A 19835-nucleotide genomic window follows, 5' to 3' on the forward strand; every position below is an offset into this window, starting at 1 on the left:
AAAATCCACACGCGCTCTTTGTCTTCATACGCGGCTGGCCAAGGCTGCGTAAAACCTGCCCGCGTGTAACATCCACACGCGCTCTTCGTCTTCAAGTGCGGCCGGCCCAGGCTGCGTGAATCCTGCCCGCGTGTAAAGTCCACACGCGCTCTTTGTCTTCATACGCGGCTGGCCAAGGCTGCGTAAAACCTGCCCGCGTGTAACAGCCACACGCGCTCTTCGTCTTCAAGTGCGGCCGGCCCAGGCTGCGTGAATCCTGCCCGCGTGTAAAGTCCACACGCGCTCTTTGTCCTCATACGCGGCTGGCCAAGGCTGCGTAAATCCTGCCCGCGTGTAACATCCACACGCGCTCTTCGTCTTCAAGTGCGGCTGGCCAAGACTGCGCGAACCCTGCCCGCGTGTAAATCCACACGCGCACGTTGTCTTCACACGCGGCTGGCCCAGGCTGCGCGATTCCTGCCCGCGTGTAAATCCACACGCTCACGTTGTCTTCAAACACTATTTTTCTTCTAACTCCTGCATCTGTGGAATTAACAGAAGGATTGATCCCTAAGTGGGAAGGAAGCCTTTCAAGGATTATTGGAAGTGACTTTGAACTGAACTTTGGACGCTATCCTGTGGTGAATTCAACCCGTATCTAGCGTGAGCCTCGTTCCGTCCGGGATAAGTCTCCCTTACTAATTTTCCCTTCCCTGTCGTTTTGTTCTTCATTTCAAATCCATCAAGAGACTTCTGGATTGTTCTACCCAGAGATACAGGTCAGTGTGATCATTCCTGTCATTATCTAACTCATCATACTCAGGTTGGAGCAGTTATTCATGATACTTTAATTTGTCCTAGGCTGGATTACTATACCTTACCCACGCCCTTTCCAGTGATCCATCGCTCTGCCTGTTTTATCAGTCAGAGGGTTGTATCATTTGGAAGGTCTTTGTTGACTTCACGACTATCAAGTCGGGTGAACAGGGATCCGGAAGACCCTACCTCCTGTATCCTTTTGAATATTGTATCCTTTTCGGTTGATACTTTGGTGCATTCTGACAGAATCAGAAGCCATGGAGGGTACGGATCCTTTAACTGTTTTGACACAGTTGATCCACGATTTGAGAAACGAAATGGTTACTGCACAGGACATGTTACGGCACCGTATGGACGTTATGCAAGACGCCCTACGTGGTAGTCCTCAGGGAACACAAGCGCCGATGGCTACCGCATCCGGATCTGGGACTACGGCACCCCCACAGGAGACTATTAACGTGGTTATGCCCACTCAGTTTCCCTTGGCCCCTCCAGAAAGGTTCACGGGTGATCCCAAAACCTACAGAACCTTTGTAAACCAGTGCCGACTCCATTTCCTTTGCCGTCCTACGTCTTTTCCTGACCTAACCACAAAAGCAGCCTTCGTGCTTTCCCATTTAGGGGGCACGGCTGCTGCTTGGGCTAACCCTTTGTTGGAAACTAATAGCCCTTTGTTGTACGATTGTGACGATCTCTTGACTGCTATGAGTAAAGTCTTTGACATGCGTTACTCTACTCAAGCCACAGATTTGGAGTTGCTTAACCTACAACAAGGCAGCCAACCCCTTATGTCTTACGTCGCCCGGTTTAATCAACTGACGGCGGAAACCCAATGGCCTGACAGCAAGAAAACAGCTGTTTTTTACAAGGGTCTTTCTGAAGAACTGAAAGACGCCTTATCTACTGTTCCTGTGGTTCCTACGGGTTTCCCAGAGCTGCTTGATTTGGTTCTACAAATCGACGCCCGAAGGAATGCTCGAAAGGGAGAGAAAAAGCCCTTCATGCCAGTCTCGGGGCGGTCAGAGACACCAGCAGTCATCTCTAACGACCCTGAACCCATGCAAATAGGCGCCGTGAGAGGCCGATTGTCCAATACGGAACGGGAGAACCGAAGAAAAAACCACTTATGTATGTATTGTGGTTCTTCCGAGCATTTATTGGCAACATGTCCTAAAAAACCCGTCAAGCGTACGGGAAACGCCAAAACTCGACATTAGCAGGAGTCCCTATGTCGAGTGTTTCATCGGACTCCAGTACCATTCCTAAACATGCACCTGTAATAGTACAGGTGACGTTACATTGTGATGAGCGAGAAGTGGTTTCCAAGGCCATGGTTGATTCTGGCGCCACCAGCAATTATATAGACATCACCTATGCCAAGAACCGTTCCTTACCCCTAGTAAACAAAAAAAAACCTGAAACGGTGAATACCGTGGACGGATCTGTGTTAACTTCTGGTATGGTAACCCAGGAGACGGTACCTGTTCGGATGACGTTATCAAATAACCATTCAGAAGAAATCGTCTTCGATGTTATTGCTGCTCCGCAGTACGAGATCATACTTGGTCTTGCATGGTTAACCCTTCACAATCCTACTGTTGACTGGGTTTCGGGATCGCTCCAATATCCTTCGACTCATTGCAACGAACATTGCTTTACCAGTCAGGAGGTGTCAAATAAACAACACATATTGGCCTCTGTGGTGGAGGATTCTGCTATCAGCGTTGTACATCAATGCGACAATATCATACCATGCGAATACGCTGATTATGCTGATGTCTTTGATAAAGGCCAGGCAGAACAATTACCTCCTCATCGACAGTACGACTGTCCTATCGAACTGATTCCGGGTGCCAAAATTCCTACAGGCCGTGTTTATTCTTTAACACCTAAAGAAGATGTCGTGTTAAAGGAATACATTGACAAGGCGCTAGCCATGGGCTTTATACGACCCTCGCAATCTCCTGCTGCATCTCCTCTATTCTTTGTTCCTAAGAAAGAGGGAGACCTCAGACCCTGCATTGATTACAGGGCACTTAATGATATCACCATCAAAAACCAATACCCCTTACCGCTAATAAACGTGCTGTTGGATCAGTTAGGCACTTCCAGCTACTTCACCAAACTGGACTTGCGAGGTGCATACAATTTGGTTCGCATTCGTGAAGGCGACGAATGGAAGACCGCTTTTAAGACACGGTATGGTCTTTACGAATATATGGTGATGCCTTTTGGTCTGTGCAATGCTCCCGCCACATTTCAATTCTTCATGAATGATATATTCAGAGACATCATGGACCGATTTGTGGTTGTCTATCTGGATGACATTTTGATTTACTCCTCATCTCTATCGGAACACGTCAGACATGTTTCTACAGTCCTACAAAGACTTAGGGAGAACCACCTCTATGTGAAAGCCGAAAAATGTGTCTTTCATTCGCAGGAAGTGGAATTCCTTGGTTACGACATCACCAATCTAGGTGCTCAAATGAGTCGTTCCAAGGTAAAGGCCGTCTTGAATTGGCCAGTTCCACATAACGTCAAATCGCTACAGTCTTTCTTGGGCTTTGCGAATTTCTATCGCAGATTCATCCATTCCTTTTCCAAAACAGTAGCTCCTTTGACGGCTTTAACTAGTTCCAAAGTACCTTTCTGTTGGAACCAACATGCCCAAGCAGCATTCGAAAAACTGAAGGAAGCATTTACCACTGCACCCGTGCTTCAACATCCGGATCCTGATCGCCAGTTTGTCGTTGAAGCGGATGCATCCAGTGTCGCTATTGGCGCAGTGCTCTCACAAGTCTGCACAGAAACCAAGGAGGAACACCCAGTGGCTTTCTTCTCTCGTAAACTCACCTCATATGAATGGAACTACACCGTTACTGAACGGGAACTACTGGCTATCAAAGATGCCTTCCGAGAATGGCGTCATCATCTTCTTGGGGCCAAACAACAGGTGTTGGTGTACTCTGACCATAGAAATCTCCAAGCATTCAAATCCATGAAATGCCTTACGGCCCGTCAGGCCAGATGGCATGTCTTTTTTGCCCAATACGATTTCCAGGTCACCTATCGTCCTGCCCGAGAACATGTTAAGTCGGACGCTTTGTCCCGTATGAGTAAAGAGGCGCAGGAAGAAAAACAAGTACAGATCCAGCTGTTGGCAGATCATGTGATTTGTGGTTGTTCGGTTCAACCATCCTTAAAAACCGAAATACAAGAGTGGGTAAAAAATAATCCACAAGTAGTCCAGGATATGAATCTAGACGTGCATAACGGTTTACCATTCACACAGGGGGTGCTTTATCTATCAACTCCTTCAATGCGGGATAAAGCCCTCAAATGGAATCATGATTCCTTGATTGCAGCCCATCCTGGACAGAAGAAAACACTGGACCTGCTCAAAAGGTGGTGCTGGTGGCCATCCATGGCAAAAGACGTTATAAACTACGTATCTTCTTGTTCTGTATGTATCCAATGTAAAAATACTCCTGGTAAACCAGTGGGCTTACTCCAATCCCTGCCTGTCCCTACCAAACCATGGGACATGATATCTATGGACTTTGTGGTGGAACTCCCCCCAAATCAAGGATATGATACCCTATGGGTCGTAGTGGATTATTTCACTAAATTGGCCCTATTTATTCCTTGTATTGGTTTACCAACTGCTACTGTTCTGGCTGATCTATTCATCCAACATATATTCCGTTTCTTTGGTCTACCATCAGTAATCATTACTGACAGGGGCTCGCAGTTTGCGTCACGCTTTTGGAGAGCCTTAACATCTGCATTACTAATTGATGATAGAATGTCCAGCGCTTATCATCCTCAAACCGACGGACAGACCGAAAGGGTCAATTGTACTATGGAACAATATCTGCGGTGTCTGTGTTTGCAATACCAATCGGATTGGCTCACGGTACTGCCGGCGGCTGAATTCGCCTATAACAACTCTTATCATAGTGCCATAGGCACTTCACCGTTCTATGCTCTCTATGGACAACACCCCCGATCAATACCTCTAGACTCCGGTCTATCCCTGGACACGCCTGCCGCAGGCCGTACGCTTCGTGATCTGAAGAGATTACAAAGAAAGGTGAAGCAGCATTTGGAGCTGGCCAAACGACGTGACAAGTTCTATGCCGATGCTCATAGGGTGTCCGCACCTGTCTATAAGGCTGGGATGAAAGTCTGGCTATCCACTAAGAACTTAAGAATTCCGGGCAAAAAGAAATTGTTGCCTAGATTCATCGGTCCGTATGTCGTGCTCCATGTTCTTAATCCTGCTGCTGTACGTCTGGCTTTGCCACAGCGATGGCGGGTGCATCCTGTATTCCACGTCTCGCTCATCAAGCCTTTCTCTGACACTACTAGACTGCCGGTACGGCCTGTTGCTATTTCTGTGCGGGGGTCTGATGAATACGAGGTACAAGACATACTGGATATGAAACTCCGTTCTGGTAGACCATTTTATCTGGTGGACTGGAAGGGCTATGGACCCGAAGATAGGTCCTGGGAACCTCTTTCCAACATTCATGCTCCTGCTTTATTGAAGCGCTTCCACACAAGAAGGGGAGAGGTTGTCCCTTTGGGGGATGGCACTGTCATGCATGCTGGACGCTACGCTCGTAGAACAGCTAGACCGTTCTACTCCAAATGGAGGCTATTCGATACGTTACCGGGAAAACGACGTTTACACTTTTCACGTCGCTAACTTCACGTGACTTTTGCTTCGTCACGTGAACTACGGTATCACGTATTTAAGCAGCGTAGAAACTTCACTCGCTGCTTCTGATCGTCTCTATTGGCGTCGTGTAGCTGAACCTCTGATCTACATCCTGGTATATTCCTACAGCTACTTTTGGGTCTTTGATAGCGTGTGTTCCGCCACACGCTGATTCCTGGAGCTATCCCTTCGCGTGCTTTTCCACACGCGCTCTTCGTCTGCAAGTGCGGCCGGCCCAGGCTGCGTGAATCCTGCCCGCGTGTAAAATCCACACGCGCTCTTTGTCTTCATACGCGGCTGGCCAAGGCTGCGTAAAACCTGCCCGCGTGTAACATCCACACGCGCTCTTCGTCTTCAAGTGCGGCCGGCCCAGGCTGCGTGAATCCTGCCCGCGTGTAAAGTCCACACGCGCTCTTTGTCTTCATACGCGGCTGGCCAAGGCTGCGTAAAACCTGCCCGCGTGTAACAGCCACACGCGCTCTTCGTCTTCAAGTGCGGCCGGCCCAGGCTGCGTGAATCCTGCCCGCGTGTAAAGTCCACACGCGCTCTTTGTCCTCATACGCGGCTGGCCAAGGCTGCGTAAATCCTGCCCGCGTGTAACATCCACACGCGCTCTTCGTCTTCAAGTGCGGCTGGCCAAGACTGCGCGAACCCTGCCCGCGTGTAAATCCACACGCGCACGTTGTCTTCACACGCGGCTGGCCCAGGCTGCGCGATTCCTGCCCGCGTGTAAATCCACACGCTCACGTTGTCTTCAAACACTATTTTTCTTCTAACTCCTGCATCTGTGGAATTAACAGAAGGATTGATCCCTAAGTGGGAAGGAAGCCTTTCAAGGATTATTGGAAGTGACTTTGAACTGAACTTTGGACGCTATCCTGTGGTGAATTCAACCCGTATCTAGCGTGAGCCTCGTTCCGTCCGGGATAAGTCTCCCTTACTAATTTTCCCTTCCCTGTCGTTTTGTTCTTCATTTCAAATCCATCAAGAGACTTCTGGATTGTTCTACCCAGAGATACAGGTCAGTGTGATCATTCCTGTCATTATCTAACTCATCATACTCAGGTTGGAGCAGTTATTCATGATACTTTAATTTGTCCTAGGCTGGATTACTATACCTTACCCACGCCCTTTCCAGTGATCCATCGCTCTGCCTGTTTTATCAGTCAGAGGGTTGTATCATTTGGAAGGTCTTTGTTGACTTCACGACTATCAAGTCGGGTGAACAGGGATCCGGAAGACCCTACCTCCTGTATCCTTTTGAATATTGTATCCTTTTCGGTTGATACTTTGGTGCATTCTGACAGATGCGGGTTAATGCCCCTTTCAGGCTGCAAATGTTTTTGGGACATTCAGAGCTCTCTGACACAGTTTTTGGGCCACCAACATTTTCTGGACTTTAGTGGGTCTAGGATGTCTGTACAGCCCTTTTTTGGGCCTCCAAAGTTTTCAACCTTTTTGCAGGCCTAAGAAGCATTTTAAGGCCTTTTTTGGGCTGCTAACATATACTGAACTTTCAGGGGTATAGGATTCATTTTTTCGTTCCCAATATATTTTTGTGATTTTCAGTGGTCTAGGATGCGGGTTAATGCCTCTTTCAGCCTGCAAATGTTTTTGGGACATTCAGAGCTATCTGACACAGTTTTTGGGCCACCAACATTTTCTGGACTTTACGGGATCTAGGATGTCTGTAACCCCCTTTTTTTAGCCTCCAAAGTTTTCAACCTTTTTGCAGGCCTAAGAAGCATTTTAAGGCTTTTTTTGGCTGCTAACATATACTGAACTTTCAGGGGTGTAGTATGCATTTTTCGTGCCCAATATATTTTTGGAAATTTCAGTGGTCTAGGGTGCAGGTTAATGCCCCTTTCAGGCTGCAAATGTTTTAGGGACATTCGGAGCTCTCTGACACAGTGTTTGGGCCACAAACATTTCCTGGACTTTAGGGGGTCTAGGATGTCTGTAAAGCCCTTTTTTGGGCCTCCAAAGTTTTCAACCTTTTTGCAGGCCTAAGATGCATGTTAAGGCCTTTTTTGGGCTGCTAACATATACTGAACTTTCAGGGGTGTAGGATGCATTTTTCGTGCCCAATATATTGTTGGGAATTTCAGTGGTCTAGGGTGCGGGTTAATGCTCCTTTCAAGATACATATGTTTTTGGGTCATTCAGAGCTCTCTGACAGTTTTTGGGCCACCAACATTTTCTGGACTTTAGGGGTCTAGGATGTCTGTAAACCCCTTTTTTGGGCCTCCAAAGTTATCAACCTTTTTGCAGGCCTAAGAAGCATTTTAAGGCCTTTTTTGGCTGCTAACATATACTGAGCGTCCAGGGGTGTAGGATGCATTTTCCGTGCACAAAATGTTTTTGGGAAATTCAGTGGTCTAGGATGCGGGTTAATGCCCCTTTCAGGCTGCAAATGGTTTTGGGACATTCAGAGCTCTCTGACACCGTTTTTGGGCCACAAACATTTTCTGGACTTTGGGGGGTCTGGGATGTCTGTAAAGCCCTTTTTTGGGCCTCCAAAATTTTCAACCTTTTTGCAGGCATGAGATGCATTTTAAGGGCTTTTTTGGCTGCTAACATATACTGAACGTTCAGGGGTATAGGATTCATTTTTTTGTTCCCAATATATTTTTGGGATTTTCAGTGGTCTAGGATGCAGGTTAATGCCCCTTTCAGGCTGCAAATGTTTTTGGGACATTCAGAGCTCTCTGACACAGTTTTTGGGCCACCAACATTTTCTGGACTTTAGGGGGTCTAGGATGTCTGTAAACCCCTATTTTGGGCCTCCAACGTTTTCAACATTTTTGCAGGCCTCAGATGCATTTTAAGGCCTTTTTGCCTGCTAACATATTCTGAACGTTCACGGGTGTAGGATGCATTTTCCATGCCCAAAATATTTTTGGGAAATTCAGTGGTCTAGGATGCGGGTTAATGCCCCTTTCAGGCTGCAAATGGTTTTGGGACATTCAGAGCTCTCTGACACAGTTTTTGGGCCACCAAAATTTCCTGGACTTTAGGGGGTCTAGGATGCCTGTAAACCCCTTTTTTGGGCCTCCAAAGTTTTCAACCTTTTTGCAGGCCTAAGAAGCATTTTAAGGCTTTTTTTGGCTGCTAACATATACTGAACTTTCAGGGGTGTAGGATGCATTTTTCGTGCCCAATATATTTTTGGGAAATTCAGTGGTCTAGGATGCGGGTTAATGCCCCTTCAGGCTGCAAATGTTTTTGGGAAATTCAGAGCTCTCTGACACAGTTTTTGGGCAACCAACATTTTCTGGACTTTACGGGGTCTAGGATGTCTGTAAACCCCTTTTTTTAGCCTCCAAAGTTTTCAACCTTTTTGCAGGCCTAAGAAGCATTTTAAGGCTTTTTTTGGCTGCTAACATATACTGAACTTTCAGGGGTGTAGTATGCATTTTTCGTGCCCAATATATTTTTGGAAATTTCAGTGGTCTAGGGTGCAGGTTAATGCCCCTTTCAGGCTGCAAATGTTTTTGGGACATTCAGAGCTCTCTGACACAGTGTTTGGGCCACAAACATTTTCTGGACTTTAGGGGGTCTAGGATGTCTGTAAACCCCTTTTTTGGGCCTGCAAAGTTTTAAACCTTTTTGCAGGCCTAAGATGCATTTTAAGGCCTTTTGTGGGCTGCTAACAGATACTGAACTTTGAGGGGTGTAGGATGCATTTTTCGTGCCCAAAATATTTTTCAGAATTTCAGTGGTCTAGGATGCGGGTACATGCCCCTTTCAAGCTGCAAATGTTTTTGGGACATTCAGAGCTCTCTGACACAGTTTTTGGGCCACCTACATTTTCTGTACTTTAGGGGGTCTAGGATGACTGTAAACCCCTTTTTTGGGCCTACAAAGTTTTCAACCTTTTTGCAGGCCTATGATGCATTTTAAGGCCTTTTTTGGGCTGCTAACATATACTGAACTTTCAGGGGTGTAGGATGCATTTTTCGTGCCCAATATATTTTTGTGAATTTCAGTGGTCTAGCATGTGGGTTAATGTCCCTTTCAAGCTGCAAATGTTTTTGGGACATTCAGAGATCTCCGACACAGTTTTTGGGCCACCAACATTTTCTGGACTTTAGGGGGTCTAGGATGTCTGTAAACCCCTTTTTTGGCCTCCAATGTTTTCAACCTTTTTGCAGGCCTAAGATGCATTTTAAGGCCTTTTTTGCCTGCTAACATATTCTGAACTTTCACAGGTGTGTAGGATGCATTTTCTGTGCCCAAAATATTTTTGGGAATTTCAGTCGTCTAGGATGCGGGTTAATGCCCCTTTCAGGCTGCAAATGTTTTTGGGACATTCAGAGCTCTCTGACACAGTTTTTGGGCCACCAACATGTTCTGGACTTTACGGGGTCTAGGATGTCTGTAAACCCCTTTTTTGGGCCTCCGAAGTTTTCAACCTTTTTGCAGGCCTAAGATGCATTTTAAGGCCTTTTTTGGGCTGCTAACATATACTGAACTTTCAGGTGTGTAGGATGCATTTTTCGTGCCCAATATATTTTTGGGAATTTCAGTGGTCTAGGGTGCGGGTTAATGCTCCTTTCAAGCTACAAATGTGTTTGGGTCATTCAGAGCTCTCTGACAGTTTTTGGGCCACCAACATTTTCTGGACTTTAGGGGGTCTAGGATGTCTGTAAACCCCTTTTTTGGGCCTCCGAAGTCATCAACCTTTTTGCAGGCCTAAGATGCATTTTAAGGCCTTTTTTGCCTGCTAACATATTCTGAACGTTCACGGGTGTAGGGTGCATTTTCCGTGCCCAAAATATTTTTGGGAAATTCAGTCGTCTAGGATGCGGGTTAATGCCCCTTTCAGGCTGCAAATGTTTTTGGGACATTCAGAGCTCTCTGACACAATTTTTGGGCCATAAACATTTTCTGGACTTTAGTGGGTCTAGGATGTCTGTAAAGCCCTTTTTTGGGCCTCCAAAGTCTTCAACCTTTTTGCAGGCCTAAGAAGCATTTTAAGGCCTTTTTTGGGCTGCTAACATATACTGAACTTTCAGGGGTATAGGATTCATTTTTTCGTTCCCAATATATTTTTGTGATTTTCAGTGGTCTAGGATGCGGGTTAATGCCTCTTTCAGCCTGCAAATGTTTTTGGGACATTCAGAGCTCTCTGACACAGTTTTTGGGCCACCAACATTTTCTGGACTTTACGGGGTCTAGGGTATCTGTAAACCCCTTTTTTGGGCCTCCAAAGTTATCAACCTTTTTGCAGGCCTAAGGTGCATTTTAAGGCATTTTTTGCCTGCTAACATATTCTGAACGTTCACGGGTGTAGGATGCATTTTCCGTGCCCAAAATATTTTTGGGAAATTCAGTCGTCTAGGATGCTGGTTAATGCCGCTTTCAGGCTGCAAATGTTTTTGGGACATTCAGAGCTCTCTGACACAGTTTTTGGGCCACCAACATTTTCTGGAATTTACGGGGTCTAGGATGTCTGTAAACCCCTTTTTTGGGCCTCCAAAGTTATCAACCTTTTTGCAGGCCTAAGAAGCATTTTAAGGCCTTTTTTGGGCTGCTAACATATACTGAACTTTCAGGGGTGTCAGATGCATTTTTCGTGACCAATATATTTTTGGGAATTTCAGTGGTCTAGGGTGCGGGTTAATGCTCCTTTCAAGCTACAAATGTTTTTGGGTCATTCAGAGCTCTCTGACAGTTTTTGGGCCACCAACATTTTCTGGACTTTAGGGGGTCTAGGATGTCTGTAAACCCCTTTTTTGGGCCTCCAAAGTTTTCAACCTTTTTGCAGGCCTAAGATGCATTTTAAGGCCTTTTTTGGGCTGCTAACATATACTGAACTTTCAGGGGTGTAGGATGCATTTTTCGTGCCCAATAGATTTTTGGTATTTTCAGTGGTTTAGGATGCGGGTTAATGCCCCTTTCAGGCTGCAAATGTTTTTGGGACATTCAGAGCTCTCTGACACAGTTTTTGGGCCACCAACATTTTCTGGACTTTAGGGGGTCTAGGATGTCGGTAAACCCCTTTTTTGGGCCTCCAAAGTTTTCAAACTTTTTTCAGGCCTTAGATGCATTTTAAGGGCTTTTTTGGCTGCTAACATATACTGAACGTTCAGGGGTATAGGATTCATTTTTTTGTTCCCAATATATTATTGGTATTTTCAGTGGTCTAGGATGCGGGTTAATGCCCCTTTCAGGCTGCAAATGTTTTTGGGACACCCAGAGCTCTCTGACACAGTTTTTGGGCCACCAACATTTTCTGGACTTTACGTGGTCTAGGATGTCTGTAAACCACTTTTTTGGGCCTCCAAAGTTATCAACCTTTTTGCAGGCCTAAGAAGCATTTTAAGGCCTTTTTTGCCTGCTAACATATTCTGAACGTTCACGGGTGTAAGATGCATTTTCCATGCCCAAAATATTTTTGGGAAATTCAGTCGTCTAGGATGCGGGTTAATGCCCCTTTCAGGCTGCAAATGTTTTTGGGACATTCAGAGCTCTCTGACACAGTTTTTGGGCCACCAACATTTTCTGGACTTTAGGGGGTCTAGGATGTCTGTAAAGCCCTTTTTTGGGCCTCCAAATTTTTCAACCTTTTTGCAGGCCTAAGAAGCATTTTAAGGCCTTTTTTGGGCTGCTAACATATTCTGAACTTTCAGGGGTGTAGGATGCATTTTCAGTGCCCAATATATTTTTGTGATTTTCAGTGGTCTAGGATGCGGGTTAATGCCTCTTTCAGCCTGCAAATGTTTTTGGGACATTCAGAGCTCTCTGACACAGTTTTTGGGCCACCAACATTTTCTGGACTTTAGGGGGTCTAGGATGTCTGTAAACCCCTTTTTTTAGCCTCCAAAGTTTTCAACCTTTTTGCAGGCCTAAGAAGCATTTTAAGGCTTTTTTTGGCTGCTAAAATATACTGAACTTTCAGGGGTGTATGATGCATTTTTCCTGCCCTATATATTTTTGGGAATTTCAGTGGTCTAGGATGCGGGTTAATGCCCCTTTCAAGCTGCAAATGTTTTTGGGTCATTCAGAACTCTCTGACAGTTTTTGGGACACCAACATTTTCTGGACTTTAGGGGGTCTAGGATGTCTGTAAACCCCTTTTTTGGGCCTGCAAAGTTTTCAACCTTTTTGCAGGCCTAAGATGCATTTTAAGGCCTTTTTTGGGCTGCCAACAGATACTGAACTTTGAGGGGTGTAGGATGCATTTTTCGTGCCCAATATATTTTTGGGAATTTCAGTGTTCTAGGGTGCGGGTACATGCCCCTTTCAAGCTGCAAATGTTTTTGGGACATTCAGGATCTCTGACACAGGTTTTGGGCCACCAACATTTTCTGGACTTTAGGGGGTCTAGGATGTCTGTAAACCCCTTTTTTGGGCCTCCAAAGTTTTCAACCTTTTTGCAGGCCTAAGATGCATTTTAAGGCCTTTTTGGCTGCTAACATATACTGAACGTTCAGGGGTATAGAATTCATTTTTTTGTTCCCAATATATTATTGGTATTTTCAGTGGTCTAGGATGCGGGTTAATGCCCCTTTCAGGCTGCAAATGTTTTTGGGACATTCAGAGCTCTCTGACACAGTTTTTGGGCCACCAACATTTTCTGGACTTTACAGGGTGTAGGATGTCTGTAAACCCCTTTTTTGGGCCTCCAAAGTCATCAACATTTTTGCAGGCCTAAGATGCATTTTAAGGCCTTTTTTGCCTGCTAACATATTCTGAATGTTCACGGGTGTAGGGTGCATTTTCCGTGCCCAAAATATTTTTGGGAAATTCAGTCGTCTAGGATGCGGGTTAATGCCCCTTTCAGGCTGCAAATGTTTTTGGGACATTCAGAGCTCTCTGACACAGTTTTTGGGCCACCAACATTTTCTGGACTTTACAGGGTGTAGGATGTCTGTAAACCCCTTTTTTGGGCCTTCAAAGTTTTCAACCTTTTTGCAGGCCTAAGATGCATTTTAAGGCCTTTTTTGGGCTGCTAACATATACTGAACTTTCAGGGGTGTAGGATGCATTTTTCGGGCCCAATTTATTTTTGGGAATTACAGTGGTCTAGGGTGCGGGTTAATGCTCCTTTCAAGCTGCAAATGTTTTTGGGTCATTCAGAGCTCTCTGACAGTTTTTGGGCCACCAACATTTTCCGGACTTTAGGGGGTCTAGGATGTCTGTAAACCCCTTTTTTGGGCCTCCAAAGTTTTCAACCTTTTTGCAGGCCTAAGAAGCATTTTAAGGCTTTTTTTGGCTGCTAAAATATACTGAACTTTCAGGGGTGTATGATGCATTTTTCCTGCCCTATATATTTTTGGGAATTTCAGTGGTCTAGGGTGCGGGTTAATGCTCCTTTCAAGCTGAAAATGTTTTTGGGTCATTCAGAGCTCTGGCAGTTTTTGGGCTACCAACATTTTCTGGACTTTAGGGAGTCTAGGATGTCTGTAAACCCCTATTTTGGGTCTCCAAAGTTTTCAACCTTTTTGCAGGCCTCAGATGCATTTTAAGGCCTTTTTGCCTACTAACATATTATGAACGTTCACGGGTGTAGGATGCATTTTCCGTGCCCAAAATATTTTTGGGAAATTCAGTCGTCTAGGATGCGGGTTAATGCCCCTTTCAGGCTGCAAATGGTTTTGGGACATTCAGAGCTATCTGACACAGTTTTTGGGCCACCAACATTTTCTGGACTTTAGGGGGTCTAGGATGTCTGTAAACCCCTATTTTGGGCTTCCAACGTTTTCAACCTTTTTGCAGGCCTCAGATGCATTTTAAGGCCTTTTTGCCTGCTAACATATTCTGATCGTTCACGGGTGTAGGATGCATTTTCCGTGCCCAAAATATTTTTGGGAAATTCAGTCGTCTAGGATGCGGGTTAATGCCCCTTTCAGGCTGCAAATGGTTTTGGGACATTCAGAGCTCTCTGACACCGTTTTTGGGCCACAAACATTTTCTGGACTTTAGGGGGTCTAGGATGTCTGTAAAGCCCTTTTTTGGGCCTCCAAAGTTTTCAACTTTTTTGAAGGCATTAGATGCATTTTAAGGGCTTTTTTGGCTGCTAACATATACTGAACGTTCAGGGGTATAGGATTCTTTTTTTTTTTCCCAATATATTTTTGGGATTTTCAGTGGTCTAGGATGCGGGTTAATGCCCCTTTCAGGCTGCAAATGTTTTTGGGACATTCAGAGCTCTCTGACACAGTTTTTGGGCCACCAACATTACCTGGACTTTAGGGGGTCTAGGATGCCTGTAAAGCCCTTTTTTGGACCTCCAAAGTTTTCAACCTTTTTGCAGGCCTAAGAAGCATTTAAGGCTTTTTTTGGCTGCTAACATATACTGAACTTTCAGGGGTGTAGGATGCATTTTTCGTGCCCAATATATTTTTGGGAATTACAGTGGTCTAGGGTGCGGGTTAATGCCCCTTTCAGGCTGCAAATGTTTTTGGGACATTCAGAGCTCTCTGACATAGTTTTTGGGCCACCAACATTTTCTGGACTTTACTGAGTCTAGGATGCCTGTACACCCCTTTTTTGGGCCTCCAAAGTTTTCAACTTTTTTGCAGGCCTAAAATGCATTTTAAGGCCTCTATTGGGCTGCTAACATATTCTGAACTTTCAGGGGTGTAGGATGCATTTTCAGTGCCCAAAATATTTTTGGGAAATTCAGTGGTCTAGGATGCGGGTTAATGCCCCTTTCAGGCTGCGAATGTTTTTGGGACATTCAGAGCTCTCTGACACAGTTTTTGGGCCACCAACATTTTCTGGACTTTAGGGGGTCTAGGATGTCTGTAAACCCCTTTTTTGGGCCTGCAAAGTTTTAAACCTTTTTGCAGGCCTAAGATGCATTTTAAGGCCTTTTTTGGGCTGCCAACAAATACTGAACTTTGAGGGGTGTAGGATGCATTTTTCGTGCCCAATAAATTTTTGGGAATTTCAGTGTGCTAGGGTGCGGGTACATGCCCCTTTCAAGCTGCAAATGTTTTTGGGACATTCAGAGATCTCTGACACAGGTTTTGGGCCACCAACTTTTTCTGGACTTTAGTGGGTCTAGGATGTCTGTAAAGCCATTTTTTGGGCCTCCAAAGTTTTCAACCTTTTTGCAGGCCTAAGAAGCATTTTAAGGCCTTTTTTGCCTGCTAACATATACTGAACTTTCAGGGGTATAGGATTCATTTTTTCGTTCCCAATATATTTTTGTGATTTTCAGTGGTCTAGGATGCGGGTTAATGCCTCTTTCAGCCTGCAAATGTTTTTGGGACATTCAGAGCTCTCTGACACAGTTTTTGGGCCACCAACATTTTCTGGACTTTAGTGGGTCTAGGATGTCTGTAAACCCCTTTTTTTAGCCTCCAAAGTTTTCAACCTTTTTGCAGGCCTAAGAAGCATTTTAAGGCTTTTTTTGGCTGCTAAAATATACTGAACTTTCAGGGGTGTAGTATGCATTTTTCGTGCCCAATATATTTCTGGGATTTTCAGTGGTCTAGGATGCGGGTTAATGCCCCTTTCAGGCTGCAAATGTTTTTGGGACATTCAGAGCTCTCTGACACAGTTTTTGGGCCACCAACATGTTCTGGACTTTACGGGGTCTAGGATATCTGTAAACCCCTTTTTTGGGCCTCCAAAGTTATCAACCTTTTTGCAGGCCTAAGATGCATTTTAAGGCCTTTTTTGCCTGCTAACATATTCTGAACGTTCACGGGTGTAGGATACATTTTCCGTGCCCAAAATATTTTTGGGAAATTCAGTCGTCTAGGATGCGGGTTAATGCCCCTTTCAGGCTGCAAATGTTTTTGGGACATTCAGAGCTCTCTGACACAGTTTTTGGGCCACCAACATTTTCTGGACTTTACGTGGTCTAGGATGTCTGTAAACCCCTTTTTTTAGCCTCCAAAGTTTTCAACCTTTTTGCAGGCCTAAGAAGCATTTTAAGGCTTTTTTTGGCTGCTAACATATACTGAACTTTCAGGGGTGTAGTATGCATTTTTCGTGCCCAATATATTTTTGGAAATTTCAGTGGTCTAGGGTGCAGGTTAATGCCCCTTTCAGGCTGCAAATGTTTTTGGGACATTCAGAGCTCTCTGACACAGTGTTTGGGCCACAAACATTTTCTGGACTTTAGGGGGTCTAGGATGTCTGTAAACGTCTTTTTTGGGCCTGCAAAGTTTTAAACCTTTTTGCAGGCCTAAGATGCATTTTAAGGCCTTTTGTGGGCTGCTAACAGATACTGAACTTTGAGGGGTGTAGGATGCATTTTTCGTGCCCAAAATATTTTTCAGAATTTCAGTGGTCTAGGATGCGGGTACATGCCCCTTTCAAGCTGCAAATGTTTTTGGGACATTCAGAGCTCTCTGACACGGTTTTTGGGCCACCTACATTTTCTGGACTTTAGGGGGTCTAGGATGACTGTAAACCCCTTTTTTGGGCCTACAAAGTTTTCAACCTTTTTGCAGGCCTAAGATGCATTTTAAGGCCTTTTTTGCCTGCTAACATATTCTGAACGTTCACAGGTGTGTAGGATGCATTTTCTGTGCCCAAAATATTTTTGGGAAATTCAGTCATCTAGGATGCGGGTTAATGCCCCTTTCAGGCTGCAAATGTTTTTGGGACATTCAGAGCTCTCTGACACAGTTTTTGGGCCACCAACATTTTCTGGACTTTAGGGGGTCTAGGATGTCTGTAAACCCCTTTTTTGGGCCTCCAAAGTGTTCAACCTTTTTGCAGGCCTAAGATGCATTTTAAGGCCTTTTTTGCCTGCTAACATATTCTGAACTTTCAGGGGTGTAGGATGCATTTTTCGTGCCCAATATATTTTTGGGAATTTCAGTGGTCTAGGGTGCGGGTTAATGCTCCTTTCAAGCTACAAATGTATTTGGGTCATTCAGAGCTCTCTGACAGTTTTTGGGCCACCAACATTTTCTGGACTTTAGGGGTCTAGGATGTCTGTAAACCCCTTTTTTGGGCCTCCAAAGTCTTCAACCTTTTTGCAGGCCTAAGATGCATTTTAAGGGCTTTTTTGGCTGCTAACATATACTGAACGTTCAGGGGTATAGAATTCATTTTTTTGTTCCCAATATATTATTGGTATTTTCAGTGGTCTAGGATGCGGGTTAATGCCCCTTTCAGGCTGCAAATGTTTTTGGGACATTCAGAGCTCTCTGACACAGTTTTTGGGCCACCAACATTTTCTGGACTTTACGGGGTCTAGGATGTCTGTAAACCCCTTTTTTGGGCCTCCAAAGTCATCAACCTTTTTGCAGGCCTAAGAAGCATTTTAAGGCCTTTTTTGGGCTGCTAACATATACTGAACTTTCAGGGGTGTAGGATGCATTTTTCGTGACCAATATATTTTTGGGAATTTCAGTGGTCTAGGGTGCGGGTTAATGCTCCTTTCAAGCTACAAATGTTTTTGGGTCATTCAGAGCTCTCTGACAGTTTTTGGGTCACCAACATTTTCTGGACTTTAGGGGGTCTAGGATGTCTGTAAACCCCTTTTTTGGGCCTCCAAAGTTTTCAACCTTTTTGCAGGCCTAAGATGCATTTTAAGGCCTTTTTTGCCTGCTAACATATTCTGAACGTTCACGGGTGTAGGGTGCATTTTCCGTGCCCAAAATATTTTTGGGAAATTCAGTCGTCTAGGATGCGGGTTAATGCCCCTTTCAGGCTGCAAATGTTTTTGGGACATTCAGAGCTCTCTGACACAATTTTTGGGCCATAAACATTTTCTGGACTTTAGTGGGTCTAGGATGTCTGTAAAGCCCTTTTTTGGGCCTCCAAAGTCTTCAACCTTTTTGCAGGCCTAAGAAGCATTTTAAGGCCTTTTTTGGGCTGCTAACATATACTGAACTTTCAGGGGTATAGGATTCATTTTTTCGTTCCCAATATATTTTTGTGATTTTCAGTGGTCTAGGATGCGGGTTAATGCCTCTTTCAGCCTGCAAATGTTTTTGGGACATTCAGAGCTCTCTGACACAGTTTTTGGGCCACCAACATTTTCTGGACTTTACGGGGTCTAGGGTATCTGTAAACCCCTTTTTTGGGCCTCCAAAGTTATCAACCTTTTTGCAGGCCTAAGAAGCATTTTAAGGCCTTTTTTGGGCTGCTAACATATACTGAACTTTCAGGGGTGTAGGATGCATTTTTCGTGCCCAATAGATTTTTGGTATTTTCAGTGGTCTAGGATGCGGGTTAATGCCCCTTTCAGGCTGCAAATGTTTTTGGGACATTCAGAGCTCTCTGACACAGTTTTTGGGCCACCAACATTTTCTGGACTTTAGGGGGTCTAGGATGTCTGTAAACCCCTTTTTTGGGCCTCCAAAGTTTTCAACCTTTTTGCAGGCATAAGAAGCATTTAAAGGCTGTTTTTGGCTGCTAACATATACTGAACTTTCAGGGGTGTAGGATGCATTTTTCGTGCCCAATATATTTTTGGGAATTTCAGTGGTCTAGGGTGCGGGTACATGCCCCTTTCAAGCTGCAAATGTTTTTGAGACATTCAGAGATCTCTGACACAGGGTTTGGGCCACCAACATTTTCTGGACTTTAGGGGGTCTAGGATGTCTGTAAACCCCTTTTTTGGGCCTCCAAAGTTTTCAACCTTTTTGCAGGCCTAAGAAGCATTTTAAGGCCTTTTTTGCCTGCTAACATATTCTGAACGTTCACAGGTGTAGGATGCATTTTCCGTGCCCAAAATATTTTTGGGAAATTCAGTCGTCTAGGATGCGGGTTAATGCCCCTTTCAGGCTGCAAATGTTTTTGGGACATTCAGAGCTCTCTGACACAGTTTTTGGGCCACCAACATTTTCTGGACTTTACGGGGTCTAGGATGTCTGTAAACCCCTTTTTTGGGCCTCCAAAGTTTTCAACCTTTTTGCAGGCCTAAGATGCATTTTAAGGCCTTTTTGGCTGCTAACATATACTGAACGTTCAGGGGTATAGAATTCATTTTTTTGTTCCCAATATATTATTGGTATTTTCAGTGGTCTAGGATGTGGGTTAATGCCCCTTTCAGGCTGCAAATGTTTTTGGGACATTCAGAGCTCTCTGACACAGTTTTTGGGCCACCAACATTTTCTGGACTTTACAGGGTGTAGGATGTCTGTAAACCCCTTTTTTGGGCCTCCAAAGTCATCAACATTTTTGCAGGCCTAAGATGCATTTTAAGGCCTTTTTTGCCTGCTAACATATTCTGAACGTTCACGGGTGTAGGGTGCATTTTCCGTGCCCAAAATATTTTTGGGAAATTCAGTCGTCTAGGATGCGGGTTAATGCCCCTTTCAGGCTGCAAATGTTTTTGGGACATTCAGAGCTCTCTGACACAGTTTTTGGGCCACAAACATTTTCTGGA

Source organism: Ambystoma mexicanum, chromosome 14 (genome assembly GCF_040938575.1).
Source record: "Ambystoma mexicanum isolate Mex_15411 chromosome 14, UKY_AmexF1_1, whole genome shotgun sequence".
In the NCBI taxonomy this organism is placed as follows: Eukaryota; Metazoa; Chordata; class Amphibia; order Caudata; family Ambystomatidae; genus Ambystoma; species Ambystoma mexicanum.